Below are 13,534 nucleotides of genomic sequence, written 5' to 3' on the forward strand. Positions count from 1 at the left end.
TTATTTATTTATTTTTAGGGAGAGAAGGGAGGGAGATAGAGAGAGAGAGAGAGAGAGAGAGAGAGAGAGAGAGAGAGAAACATCAATGTGTGGTTGCTGGGGGTTATGGCCTGTACCCAGGAATGTACCCTGGCTGGGAATTGAACCTGGGACACTTTGGTTCCCAACCCGCGCTCAATCCACTGAGCTACGCCAGCCAGGGGGAAAGATTCTTCATATAGCATGTAATGTAACATAAACTTGGTCAAATGAATTGCCCTGAATGAGAACCAGGGTTTGTTTCATGTTTTGAACATTTTAAATTTGCAGTGTTAGTAAGAGAGGCAAGCTGGAGTGCCAGGGAAGAGGATGGATGGGCAAGGCAGGAACTTAGCAGAGAAGCCTTCCCCTGACACACAGATATGCAGTTCGACAGCTCATCTGTGGTCGTTGCGCCACGGGAACTACGAGACAAGCCAGGGAGAGCATAGAAGGGGAGACTGCCAGGTCAGGTCTGAAGAAGTCTACCATTTAGGGGTTTAGTAAGGCTGGAGAAATCAGCAAAGGAGACGGATAAGGAAAAGCCAATGAGGGAAGGAAAAAAGTCAGGAACTTGTAGATCTGGGAGAGGAAAAGAGTGATCAGCTGTATCAAACCCCCAGGAGAGGCTGAGGAAGGTGAATGCCAAGGCCATTGAGTGTGACAGTATCCAGCTTCAGATGTCCTGAACCAAAGCAGGGCCAGTGGATTTTGGGGTGTGGAATCCAGATAGGAGTGAGCTGTGAAGTGAATGGGAAATGAGGAACTGCAGGCAATATTAGTAGACAATTCTTTTTTTCTAAAAAGATATACATACTAGAGAGGGAAGAGATAATCTATGTTTTAAAAAACTCTCCAAAAGTCCCAGCCGGGTAGCTCAGTTGGTTAGACCATCTTCCCAATATGCCGAGGTTATGGGTTCAATCTCTGGTCAGGGCAGTTACAAGAAGCAGCTAATGAATGCATAAATGGGTGGAGCAATGAGTTGATGTTTCTCTCCCCCTTCCTCTCTCTCTATAAAATCAATTGATAAATAAATTTTTTTAAAAATAATCTCTATAACAAAGGAATGCTTTCAAGGAGAGCTGAGAAATCAGATAGGATCTAAGACAGATTGTGATGATAGGAAGATTTTTGTTGTTGGTTTAGGGTGAGAATTCTAAAGCATGATTGCTTGTGGGTGGAAATGGCACAGCTGGAAGGAAAGGCACAAAGGGAGCCAAGGCTTGAAGCAGATGCGGCTTCTCAGACCCAGGCTACAAGTGAGAGGTTAGCCTTGAGAGGGGGATGGATGCATCCTCCCCAGTAACAGGAGGAAGGAAGCGATGATTTAGATGCAGGAGGGCATACTGGTTCTGAGGGGAAGATCAGGCAATGCTTTACTGATCACTTAAGTGTGAGTGCTTCTTCATTCACTTCGCTGGGCTCTTCAGGACTTTCAAAATGAAAAATCAGTGGATTTGGACAAATGTATAGTGACACAGGTTCATCATCATATCGTATATAATGTTTTCACTATCCTAAAACCCCTCCATGTTCTGCCTGTTCATCTCTCCCCCACTTTCCCTCTACCACCCCGGCAACCGTTGATCTTTTTACTGTGTCCATAGTTTTTGCCTTTTCCACAGTATCATACAGTCAGAATCGCATATTTTGTACTACAATCTTTTATAAATATCGAGTCTTTTGTAAATATTTTCTCCCAGCCTGTGGCTTGTCTTCTCCTTTTCTTGATACTGTGTTTCACAGAGTAGAAGTTTTAATTTTAACAAAGTCTAGATTATCAGTTATTTCTTTCATGGATTATGTCTTTGGTGTTATATCTAAAAAGGCATCAGTATACCCTAGTCATACAGGTTTTCTCCTACATTACCATCTAGGAGTTTTATGTCTTACATTTAGGTATATGATCCATTTTGAGTTAAGTTTTGTGAAGAGTGCAAGGTTTGTGTCTAGAATCTTCTTCTTCTTTTTTTTTTTTTTGCATGTGGATGTCCAGTTGTTCAGCATCATTTGTTAAAGAGACTATCTTTGCTTATTGATTTGCTTTTGCTTCTTTGTTAAAGATCAATTGACTCTATTTGTGTGTGTCTACTCTGGGCTCTCTGTTCCATTGATCTATTTGTCTATTCTTTTGTCAGTACCACAGTGTCTTGATAATTATAACTTTATAGTAAGTGCTAAAGTTCAATAGCATTACTTCCTCAACTTTGTTCTTCTTCAATGTTGTGTTGACAATTCTGGGCCTTTTGCTTCTCTGTAAAAACTGCAGAATCTGTTTGTCTATATCCATAAAATAACTTCGGGGACTTTGAATGAGATTGCATTAAGAATCTACAGATCAATTTGGGAAGAAATGGTATTTTGACAATATTGAGTCTTCCTACCCAGAGGCATGAAATACCTTTCCATTTGTCTAGTTCTTCGATTTTTCATCAGTTTTGTAGTTTTCCTCATGTAGATCTTGTACATATTTTGTTAGGTTTATACCTATGAATATTTTGGGGGGTGCAAAAGTAAATGATAATATGTTTTTTAATCATGTGATTAATCATAATCATACAGGTAGCCAGCTAGGGTAAGTTTCCTTTACAATTGTGTAGCACTGTTTAAATAAAAAGCTTGTTTTCAAACATAAGTCAGACTCTGGGCCTTGGGTAAGTGGTGATGTTGTACAACTAAACAATCTAATTTTGACAAATTCTTAGCCAGGATCTACTCAAGTTTCCTTGTCTCTGTCTCTGTCTCTGTCTCTCTCTCTCTCTCTCACACACACACACACATACACAGAATTCAGAATGTGCAGAACTCTCCTTCAGGCTTAAGCTGCTCCTTGCAATCCATTTGGAGTCCACTCTGGGTGGAAACTCGATTCTATTTCTCTCTCCCCAGTTCTCTCTGTGCTTCCAGGAGCAGAGAAGCCCTTAGTTTTTGAAGCGTGGGCCTGCTGCATGAGCCGTTCCTCTCCAGCTCCTCTTCTGTGCAGCCTGTGGGATTCTCACTCTTTCTTCTCATCCTGCCACAGGGCTCTTTAAGATTTTAAAGTCTTCTCCCCACACACTAACCCTATTGAACAGACTTCTGGGACTGCTAATCATTCCATTTCTTCTCATTTCATTTTAAGTCAAACTATTCAGAGCTTCGATCCATGAGGTATCTCTCTCTCTCTTTCTCCCCCCGCCCCTCTCTCACTTCTGTCCCCTTTCTCTGATTATTACAGGCAGAATTGGCAGGATGTTGTTGCACATTTCAGGGGAGAGAGAACTATCACATCAAACTGGGGTTCTCGCAGAAGCAATGGCCTCATTTTCATACTGTCTGTCGTAGAAATGAAAAAAGATGAGACTATTTTTTCCTTCACTAGTGTTTTTCAGGAGATGGAGGTAAACTTTCTAATATAATTATTATGATCATAACTATTTTCTAGTAACCTTTTTATTTGTATTTCATTTTATCTGGAGCAGAATTCTGTTAATGATTGTTTTCCCATCTTTTCTTATATGTAATTGCATTTCCACTGATTTCTCTTACCCAGAATAAACTTACCCAGATATTGTTAAGTTCATATGTGTGTGGAGGCTTGGGCTCATCTATTTGCAATACATTCTGTAAGTCACTCATTCTAATATTTACTAAAGCCATGGACTAGAACAGCAAATCCAGATTAGACATATAGATTTAATTATAGGTTCCACCACTACCCAGCTAAAATAATATTACATTATATTTTCTATAGACATGTCTGTTATTTTTGAACTGGATATGACCCTTGTTGCTAGTCAATTCCTGTGTTATATTATAACAAGTTTCTGCTGCATGCCATTTCTAAATTATTCCTTCCTATTATAATAACTTATTCTATTGAAAACAGGATTTATTATCTCTCTTAACTATTGTTTCTATTCAGAGGATATTCCTTATTATGAAGATTATTGGAACCAGGTAGGTTGCAAAAATTAAGGAAATGATAATCAAAAGCATTGCTCTGGTTGGTGTTTCTTGCCATTTTCATTTTTATTTTTATAATAACCCTCTCTGTAGAGCATTTTGTCTTACAAGAAACATTTTCACATCTTTTGTCAGATTCTACTAAGTCATTAATAAACATGTTGTTGAGCATTTGTCTAGTACTTTGAAGGAAAATTTACATAATTTTTACATTTTCTGCTTTAAACTGAGATACATAAAAGTAAATGGGGCATCACTATCTTACAGCTATGAGAATAGAGTGTTACCCCCAAAGAAACGATATCGTTAGAGCCAGAGCCAGGCAAGTTCTCGGGATCCAAGCAACAGTGTCTGGGACATTGCTCCCTCTGTGATCTTGAATGGCTCACTTAACCTCTCTGTTCAAAACCTTATCTTCTATAAAGCAAAGATCATTATACCTATCTTGAACAGTAATTGTAAGTATTAGCAATAGCCCTGGCTGAGTAGCTGAGTTGGTTAGAGCATCATCCCAATATGCCAAGGTTGCAGGTTTGATCCCCAGTCAGGGCACATACTCATACAAGAATCAACCAATGAATGCATCAGTAAGTGGAACAACACATCAATTTCTTTCTCTCTCTCTCGGTCCTGCCTCAAATAATAAAATAAAATAACAACACAGGAAAATATTTCAATTAAAGATCATTTGCCAACCAAAAAATTAAAAAAGTATATTAGTGATAAAGCACTAGCCTGGTAAGTTTATGGTAAATTCAGTAACTACTACAACTGATACTATTGCTACTACTACTGTTAATCCTACTACTACTTCTACTTATTGGCAGTTTTGGAGACTTTGGTTAAAATGTATACCGAAAGACTTTTTGATGATGACTATGAACATATTTCTGAATGTTACTTACCCATGAAAAACACCTGTCATTTCTTCTTTCTAATTGGTATGAAAAACTATGGGCAGAAAGCTCAAAAAAACCTGTTTTTGTAGCTAACGAACATCTTAATGATTCTGTGTTTGTATCTCCCCAGCCCCCCAAATATTTCTGTACACTCTAATGATGTGTAACAGCATACACAGCATGGGTCCGTATTGTTTTAAACGAGGCTCTGGTTCAAATGCTGTTTCTTTTTCTGTTTTAATGTTTATATGTCATTGTTTGGAGTCAGTGATGGTTGCCCAGTACATGAAATGACGTTGCCATTTCATGTAAATGCTTAACACATGACTGGTAAACTGACTAGGCTCTGGTGAAAGCTTAAATAGTTATTTGTAAACTATTATACTTTCCTTCCAAGGATTCGTAACAGTGAGTATTTATTTAATGAGCCTTTCACTTACTGTTCTTCCTGTCTGGTAGACGTTCTCGACCCTCCCCAGGCTGAGACCGGTCGCTTGCTAGGCTTTCTCATAGAACTGCCTGTCTTTCCTAAGACACATTGCAACTGTTTATTTTTGTGACTACTTGACTGATGTCTGTCTGTCCACTAGAGCAGAGGCTTCATCAGGGCAGAGATTCCCCTTTCTTGTCAAATAGGAGATGATAAATACTATTTTCAATGTATACATGGCATTTTAACTTTAGACTGAAGCCAAGTATCTGTAATAAAAACTTCAGCATTAATGTTTGCCTCCACAAAGAGTTTTTCACTCAGGGCAGTTATTTATTTCAAAACGTGGCACATTACGTTAGGATACACAGAACCTACCCTTGGTAAGCAGTTTTCTTGGGGGTTGGCAATCCCACTTTGAATTCAGAATGAGGGACTGCACCACACACACTTTATTCCATGCTAAACATAACCTCTAAGGCCACGTGAGAGAAAGGGCAGAGAACACCCCCAGATGAAAAAAGTTTTTCACAGACATATAGAAAATACTCTCCAATATTTGCACCATTAGTGTTTTTTTTTGCTGTCATTGTTGAGGTTGGGTTATTAGTCACTGTGATGATTAGTAACTTAACTGAAAGAAATTTATTCCACCACTGAGAATTCCTATGTTTCTGCTTGCCAAGGATTTGGCCCTATGGCTCTTAATGCAGTGAGACAAATTTTAAAATAAAAAAGTTCTCTAACAGTTTCTCATAAACCCCTATAAAGAGGAAAAAAGAAAACTAAACAGATAAATGAAAAATTAATGATCATATAGCCACAAGAAGAATTATTATGCAACTATTAACATGGCATTGTTAAAGCAAATTTACTGACATGAAAAGTTGTCCAAAATGTAATATTAAATGAAGATAATTTGACTGAAAAATTTCAGCCCTGGCTGGTGTGGCTCAGTGGATTGAGTGCTGGCCTGCAAACCAAAGGGTCACTGGTTTCATTCCCAGTCAGGGCACATGCCTTGGTTGTGGGTCAGGTCCCCAGTAGGGGGTGCTCAAGAGGCAACCACACATTGATATTTAAAAAACAATTTCATATCCTACAAAATTCCAGTTTTGACAAATATATATCAGAATGATGAAGAAAGTCTAGAAAGTAATGTTACTATTATTATTATTTTCTTTTTTTGTACCTCTCTATATTTGCCAAATTCACTAAAATTAGTATCCAATGCATTTTAATCAGAATAAAATAATGAATATTATTACTTTTATTACAGAAAATCTTCCTTAGCTTATCTCAAAGCAATGAAAATGAATTAACTTCTTACCTTTGTACTGCACAACCACTTTCTCCACACAGATTATTCCTCATTCATGATCTATAAAAGTTTTCAGAAATGTAAACTCTTAATTTTTCAAATGATATCCTTTATAAGAACTATACTTAACATCATACTTCACAACTAAGTTCTCATGTCTTCAGCAATGGGATAGAGTATGAAAGAAAAAAAAGTTGGATCTCATGATGAAAACAATTTCTCCCAAAAAGCAATGCAAAATCTTTTAAAGTGGTAGTTGACATCTTGAAATTGTTATTAGTTTTGTTGAATGATGTTGGACACTGAGTCTACCCCAGAAGTTCAATGGTTTGCCATGGCATTTTCAACAAAATGTGAGCTCCTTGCAGCACCCTGGACTCTGCCGGCCCTGTCAGGCTTATGCTGTGCCCTCTCCTCCTCGCTCCCGTTGCTGCGGCTACCCTGGACTCTCTTCTGTTCCTACAACAAACTCAGAGTTTTGCTTCTCGAGGTTTCAGCTGTTCCCTGGGTATGAAATCTCTTTACCCAGGCTTTTCTCATGGCTGGAGCTGTGTCTCAGTTCAAACATCACCTTTCAGAGACATTGCATGCTGTTTTATTACCTGATTTGTTTTTTTCTTAGCTCTTTTCATAGTTCAGTTAACTTGCTTAAATTTACTTACTTGTTTAGTTGCTTTGTCTCTCCAGTAGAGAGTAAGCTCTATGAGAAAAAGAAACTTGTCCTTCATTGCCATAGTGCCAAGAACCTTGACTGGTAGGGTAAGGTAGGGACCCAACAAATATTTCTTTTTAAAAAAAATTTAATTTTTATTTTTTCTCCATTACCATTTAGTCCCCTTATAGCCTCCTCCTTCCCAGAAAACACTACACTGTTGTCCATGTCCATGAGTCCTTTTTCCTTTTTGTTTCACCCTCTAACCTCCCCCCACTCCTCTGGCTGTCATCTGCTCTCCACCCACGAGACTGTCCCCATTTTCTTTGTTAGTTCAGTGTGTTCATTAGTTTATACAAATGAGTGAAATCATATGGCATTTGTCTTTCTCTGACTGGCTTACTTAACTTAGCATAATGTTCTCCAGGTCCATCAATACTGTCACAAAGGGTAAAATTTTCTTCTTTTTTACAGCCAAGTGGTATTGCGTTGTGTAAATGAACCAAAGTTGTTTTCTCCACTCATCTACTGATGGATACTTGGGCTGCTTCCATATCTTGGAGATTGTAAATAATGCTGCAATGAACATAGAGGTGTTTATGTTCTTTCAAATTCGTGTTTTGGGTTCTCTTCAGATATATTCCCAGAAGTAGGATGGCTGGGTCAAAAGGCAGATCCATTTTTAATTTTTCAAGGTACCTCCACACTGCTTTGCAGAGTGGCTGCACCAGTCTGCATTCCCATCAACAATGCAAAAGGGTTCCATTTCCACATCCTCACCGGCACTTGCTGTTTGTTGATTTATTGATGATAACCATTCTGACAGGAGTGAGATGGCATTTCATTGTGGTTTTAATTTGCATTTCTCTGATGATTAGTGACATTGAGCATCTTTTCATATGTCTATTGGCCATCTGTATGTCCTCTTTGGAGAAGTGTCTATTCAGGTCCTTTGCCTGTTTTCTATTGGGTTGTTTGTTTTTTGGGTTTTTTTGGCATTGAGTTTTGTAAGTTCTTTATAAATTTTGGATATTAACCCCTTATCAGACAACTCCCATTCTGTTGGTTGCCTTTTTATTTTGTTGATGATTTCCTTTGCTGTGCAAAACATTTTTAATATGATATAGTTCCATTTATCTGTTTTTCTTTTGTTTCCCTTGCCTGGGGAGAAATATCAGAAAAAATACTGCTATGAGCAATGTCTGAGATTTTGCTGCCTAATGTTTTCTTCTATCATTTTTATGGTTTTGGATCCATTGTGAATTTATTCTTGTGTGTGGTGTAAGAAGGTAATACAGTTTCATTTTTCTGCATGTTTCTGTCCAATTTTCCCAACACTATTATTGAATAAACTGTCTTTAGCCCATTGTATGTGTTTGCTTCCTCTGTCAAATATTAATTGACTATAAAGGTGTGAGTTTATTTCTGGGCTCTCTATCCTATTCCACTGATCTCTGTGTCTGTTTTTATGCCAGTATCATGCTGTTTTGATTACTATGGCTTTACACTTTTTATTTGAATATATAAATATTGGGAAATTGCTTTCCCATTGAGTTCCCTACCTTCCAATACCCAGATTAAGAGTATAAGGAACTTGAATATAAAAGCTTGCTGGATTCAGGTGCAGATGAAGTTTAAGTAATTTCTGAAGTTTAGGCAAAGAATCTTCAGTTTCTAAAAGAATACAGCTGCATTAAAGTCCTCATTAAATAAGGAGAAAAAAACCAGTACAACATATTCCCAAATGTGTTAGGAAAGAAGTCACAAGATTCCTCAGGAATCCTCATATTTATCCCGAAACATTTTTTTGCAGTTACTTTTACACTTTTTAATTTTAGAGCCTCACACATAGATTATAGCTAAAGCCTCCTTTTTCTTTTCTTTTTTTAAAAAACATTTTACTTATTTATTTTTAGAGAGGGAAGGGAAGGAGATAGAGAGAGAGAGAAACATCAATGTGCGGTTGCTGAGGGTCATGGCCTGCAACCCAGGCATGTACCCTGACTGGGAATCGAACCTGCGACACTTTGGTTCGCAGCCCGTGCTCAATCCACTGAGCTACGCCAGCCAGGGTCCTTCTTCTTTATTAATTGCAAATATATTCCTATTTAGAAACACTTCCCTGTCCTTCCCCCATAGGTTTCTTTGTTGTACAGCATTTACATGGGCATGATTTATACCTGTAATTACATGATGACCTGTTTGTGACTTTTGTTTAGATATATCCTTGGTTTATTTGTTTAGCTCCATGGGATTTTTCCACCACAATGGAAGCATTTGGGATTTTCCAACCTTTAATCTTCAAATATTTTCCTTTAAGTTTCTCATAATTAAATAATTACATTGCGGGATGGCTCCATGACCCCTTTTTATAAATGACATACTAGAAAACACCTGGCAAGTGTCGTGTCCAGTCACTCCAGTCCTTCTCTGTGCTCTGTGACTCACAAGTCACACTTTGACCCAAATACCAGTAAAGGAGAAGCTACCCAACCTGACAAAAAAAATTGTCTTGTAGCTGTAACTGTCTTGGCAAAATGCCACTTCCTTTTCATGCAAAATCCATTAATTCTTAGTTTCCTATGATACTATGGACTTTGTGTCAACATGCTTTGTAATATGATGACTTCATATATGTTGAAATACAACGTATGCCTAACACTTTAACAGATGTCACCTTCCGTGTTAACTATTTAAAAAGTTTTCTTTTTAAATCTCTACAGGGAGTGCGTAGCGTTGGAAATTCCCATTAGGTCTGGAGTTTAATGAGAAATTCTGAATGTAGTGGGTGATTCTAGTGCTCCTCACTTGCCCTGTAAAAATAATTTATGCCATGAGTTTCTACTACTTATCAGAAATCAACATAATGAAGATTTAATAAAGTTCCAAAGTTTAAATAATTAAATCTTTGTCCAGAATAAAAGTGAACTTAGCATTCTTACAAACAAATTTACCGAGAGGAAGGGGGAGGAGGAGAGAAGGAGAATGATGGAGTAGTTTTGGAGATTGGCAAAGATGAAAGTTGAGAGAGATTGCGCAGTTAAATGCCCATTTGAGTCATGCTTGAAGCAGCCATGGCCTATCCTTATGTTCAGTAAGAAAACAGATTACTTATAATACACATCCCTTTTTGGTTTCCTAGTCAGAGTCAATTTTAACCAAATTTGGCTACTTATAACCAAAAGAATTATAATTGCTTCATCTAAGCACAAACAATTGAAATATTGAGTAGAATCAGAGCCATGACATCTAGTTTATGGCAATCATGCATCCATACAAAATTCTGATTTTGTTTTTTCAACTAGCATTTAATATTTAGATCCAGGTCCTTTTAATAGGCACAGTTTGCAGAGAATACTAGACAAGCTATTATTTTGACACAACTAATGTTTAATCAGTTAACAAAAAGATTGAATATATATACTTTAATTTAAAAATTCTCCTCTTTAGTTTACTCTGTTTTTGCTCTCTTGCTTTTGTCCTTTCCAGATGTGCACCAGGCAACAAGATTAAGATGCTGGCACATTCTAGGTAAAGATAATGAAATAACCGTACGTATGCACGATTTGCTGCAACAGGTAATGTAAATCTTGGAGAGCATGAGATTTGTGAAACACAATGGCAGAAGACTTTAGAAAGAAGGTGGAATTCAAATATATCCTTGAAAGGTGCTTACTAGGAAAAGGGAAGGAGGCATTCCAAGAGAGTTACCAACATGGAGAAAGGTAGAAAGGTATAAAAGTGAATAGCATGTTCCAGAAATGATGGATGGATTCTTTTGACTAGAATGTAAGAAACTTGAATGATATGAAAATGGGCTGATTGGTTGGAAACAGACTGTAAACAGTCACAGGCAATGGAAAGTAGTAGGTTTTTAACCAATGGAGGCACACAATTGGTATTTTTTTGAAAGATAACTTTGGAGTTATCTCAGGGATGATCCTAGCCTGAAGGATGTCTGTGGATGGGAGGATACTGGACACAAAGTGCTATTGTTGATGGGTGACCAAACTGGGCCTGCAACAACGGAATTCATGAGAAGGATTGTATTGCAAGCACTTTGGAGATATCATTAGCATAGTGTAATAACTGATGTTGAGAGTTTGAGTGCGAAAGAAAAGTTGAATTTGTCTGAAGTCTTTAAACAGCGAAGTACATGGCTAGCGGTATTAACAGAAACACAATGAGAACTGAAATAATAAGGAAATAGAAGCTGGTTTTGAACATGTCCTATTGACATACTTTGGAACAACCCATGTTCACATAAACAATAAGCAGTGAGATATGAAGTAACAAATATTCTCCTTGTTATAAAAGTGATCCGGGCTAGAAATAGAGACATGGAAATCACTTCTGCCATCTGAGGAACACAGTAGACAGAAAACCAGGAGGGAATGACTAACAAAGAAATGGAAGGAAAACTTTCAACAAGGTGGTACCAAACGTACGACACCGAGGTCAAGCAAGATGAAAGCTGACATGGCCCCATGGAAAGGGCAATGAGACCTCCTCCGTATGGTTTGCAAGATGCTAATCAGATCCAGGGTGGAGGGGGACACACAAGGCTTGCTACACTAGCAATAGAGTATTCTACAGATTCTACAGAGGATTTTCTCTTCCTTGTGAGGCAAAACGTCTGTTTGTGGAGCCTATGTACCTTCTGAAGAGCTGGGTTGTCTGTAAGACTGGGTTGGAAATACCCAACAGAGACAATTTGCATAGTGACTGAGGGACCACCAGGAATAGTACTTATTCTGTAAAAGAGTGAGTCAGTCCCAAGCCGAAGGGTCAGTGTCATAATGGAAGGGTAAGTCTGAGTAACGCTGGGGATGTGTTGTTCAGCTTGTCCCTGCAGTGCACCCTGGTTCCGACAGACTTGTGCCAGAGCCTCAAAAGAGGAAATGATAAAAACACAAGAATTATATTTAAAAACTTGAGAGGTCAAAGCAACACTTCTTTGTGTCCTGTGCGACAGAGCGTAGCAACGCTGTGGGATAAGGGAAATGTCTCCAGGTGTGGCTGCTTTTGGAGCAGGCTGAGTTACGGACCGGCACAATACATGGAAGAGAAGAGGCGGGACAGAATGCTGCCATCAGAGAGGACACGACTGAAACCGAGGACCTCAGGGAGGGCAGGAGAGGCCCTGCAGTTTGTGAACTGACTGTGAGCATGACCTTGACACACTCAGCTGCTTCCAAGGCCAAGCTGGGAGAATCTGGAGCCCCTACATGTGTGGCTGAGAGACAGAGGCAGAAAAATGCTGTTTCGTTATGATTTTTATGGCTTTTTCCCTTGCTTAATCTAGGGACATGTTCTACTTACTCTGTTTTAAAAATCTAGGTATATAATTATTCTCATATAACCACCTTAAATGAGCAAAAGGAGAATCCTACCACTTTCCCTTCACCCAAATCAGGAGAGACCCGTGACAGTCAGCTCATGTGTTGTTCTCTAGGGATTCTAAACAAATTGCACTCTGGTTTTTTAAAAAAAGGCTTTCTTGTGGATGTATTTTATTTCAGTGTTGCACGGCTGGGAGTTTTATCTTCTCATTTAGCAGGTCTTTATAGTCCTTAGTGTTAAATCACACTATCTGTTGCTCTTCCACAGGTCAGAGGTAACATTATAATAATCAGTAATTACAGGACTTTGGGTAGACCTCAGGGCTATCATCTCAACACCACACAAATAATACATTAAAATAACATAATGCATTTTTATTTCGGTAAAAAATGAATTTGACTCATTACAATATCCTATCACATCCCACTTTCTGTGGACATGGAAAAGGGAAAAGATTTCAAAATATTGATAACAAACTTCAATAGGAAAAGCTACCCTTACTTACGTGACTCAGTTAGGGAAATATTTCATATTACACCGCAGTCTGAAGTTTAATAAACTGGGGCTGGGTTAGGTCAGGGGGAAAAGTTAAATTCCAGAGTGAAGTAAGGAAATACAGAAAGAATGACATGAGACAGATTATCATCAGACTAGAAAATAATTCTTTTTCTTGTTTTCTAAGGAGGAAGGAAAAAGAATAGGGAATAAAAAGAGTGTATGAACATCTACAACTTGTAATAACAGAGCAAAGCATTTAAATCCTATCTCAGAAAGCACATTAGTTTGCACAAAATAGAGAAAGATCAAGAAATAGAGAAATTGAGGGGAAATATGGTTTATTGACACAACTTTATTGTTAAAGATAATTTAATCTGCCCTGATTGGTGTGGCTCTGTGGAACTGAGTGTGGCCTGTGAAGCAAG

The sequence above is a fragment of the Phyllostomus hastatus genome, unplaced genomic scaffold (genome assembly GCF_019186645.2).
Source record: "Phyllostomus hastatus isolate PE091 unplaced genomic scaffold, TTU_PhHast_1.1 phas_contig_283, whole genome shotgun sequence".
NCBI classification, from domain to species: Eukaryota; Metazoa; Chordata; class Mammalia; order Chiroptera; family Phyllostomidae; genus Phyllostomus; species Phyllostomus hastatus.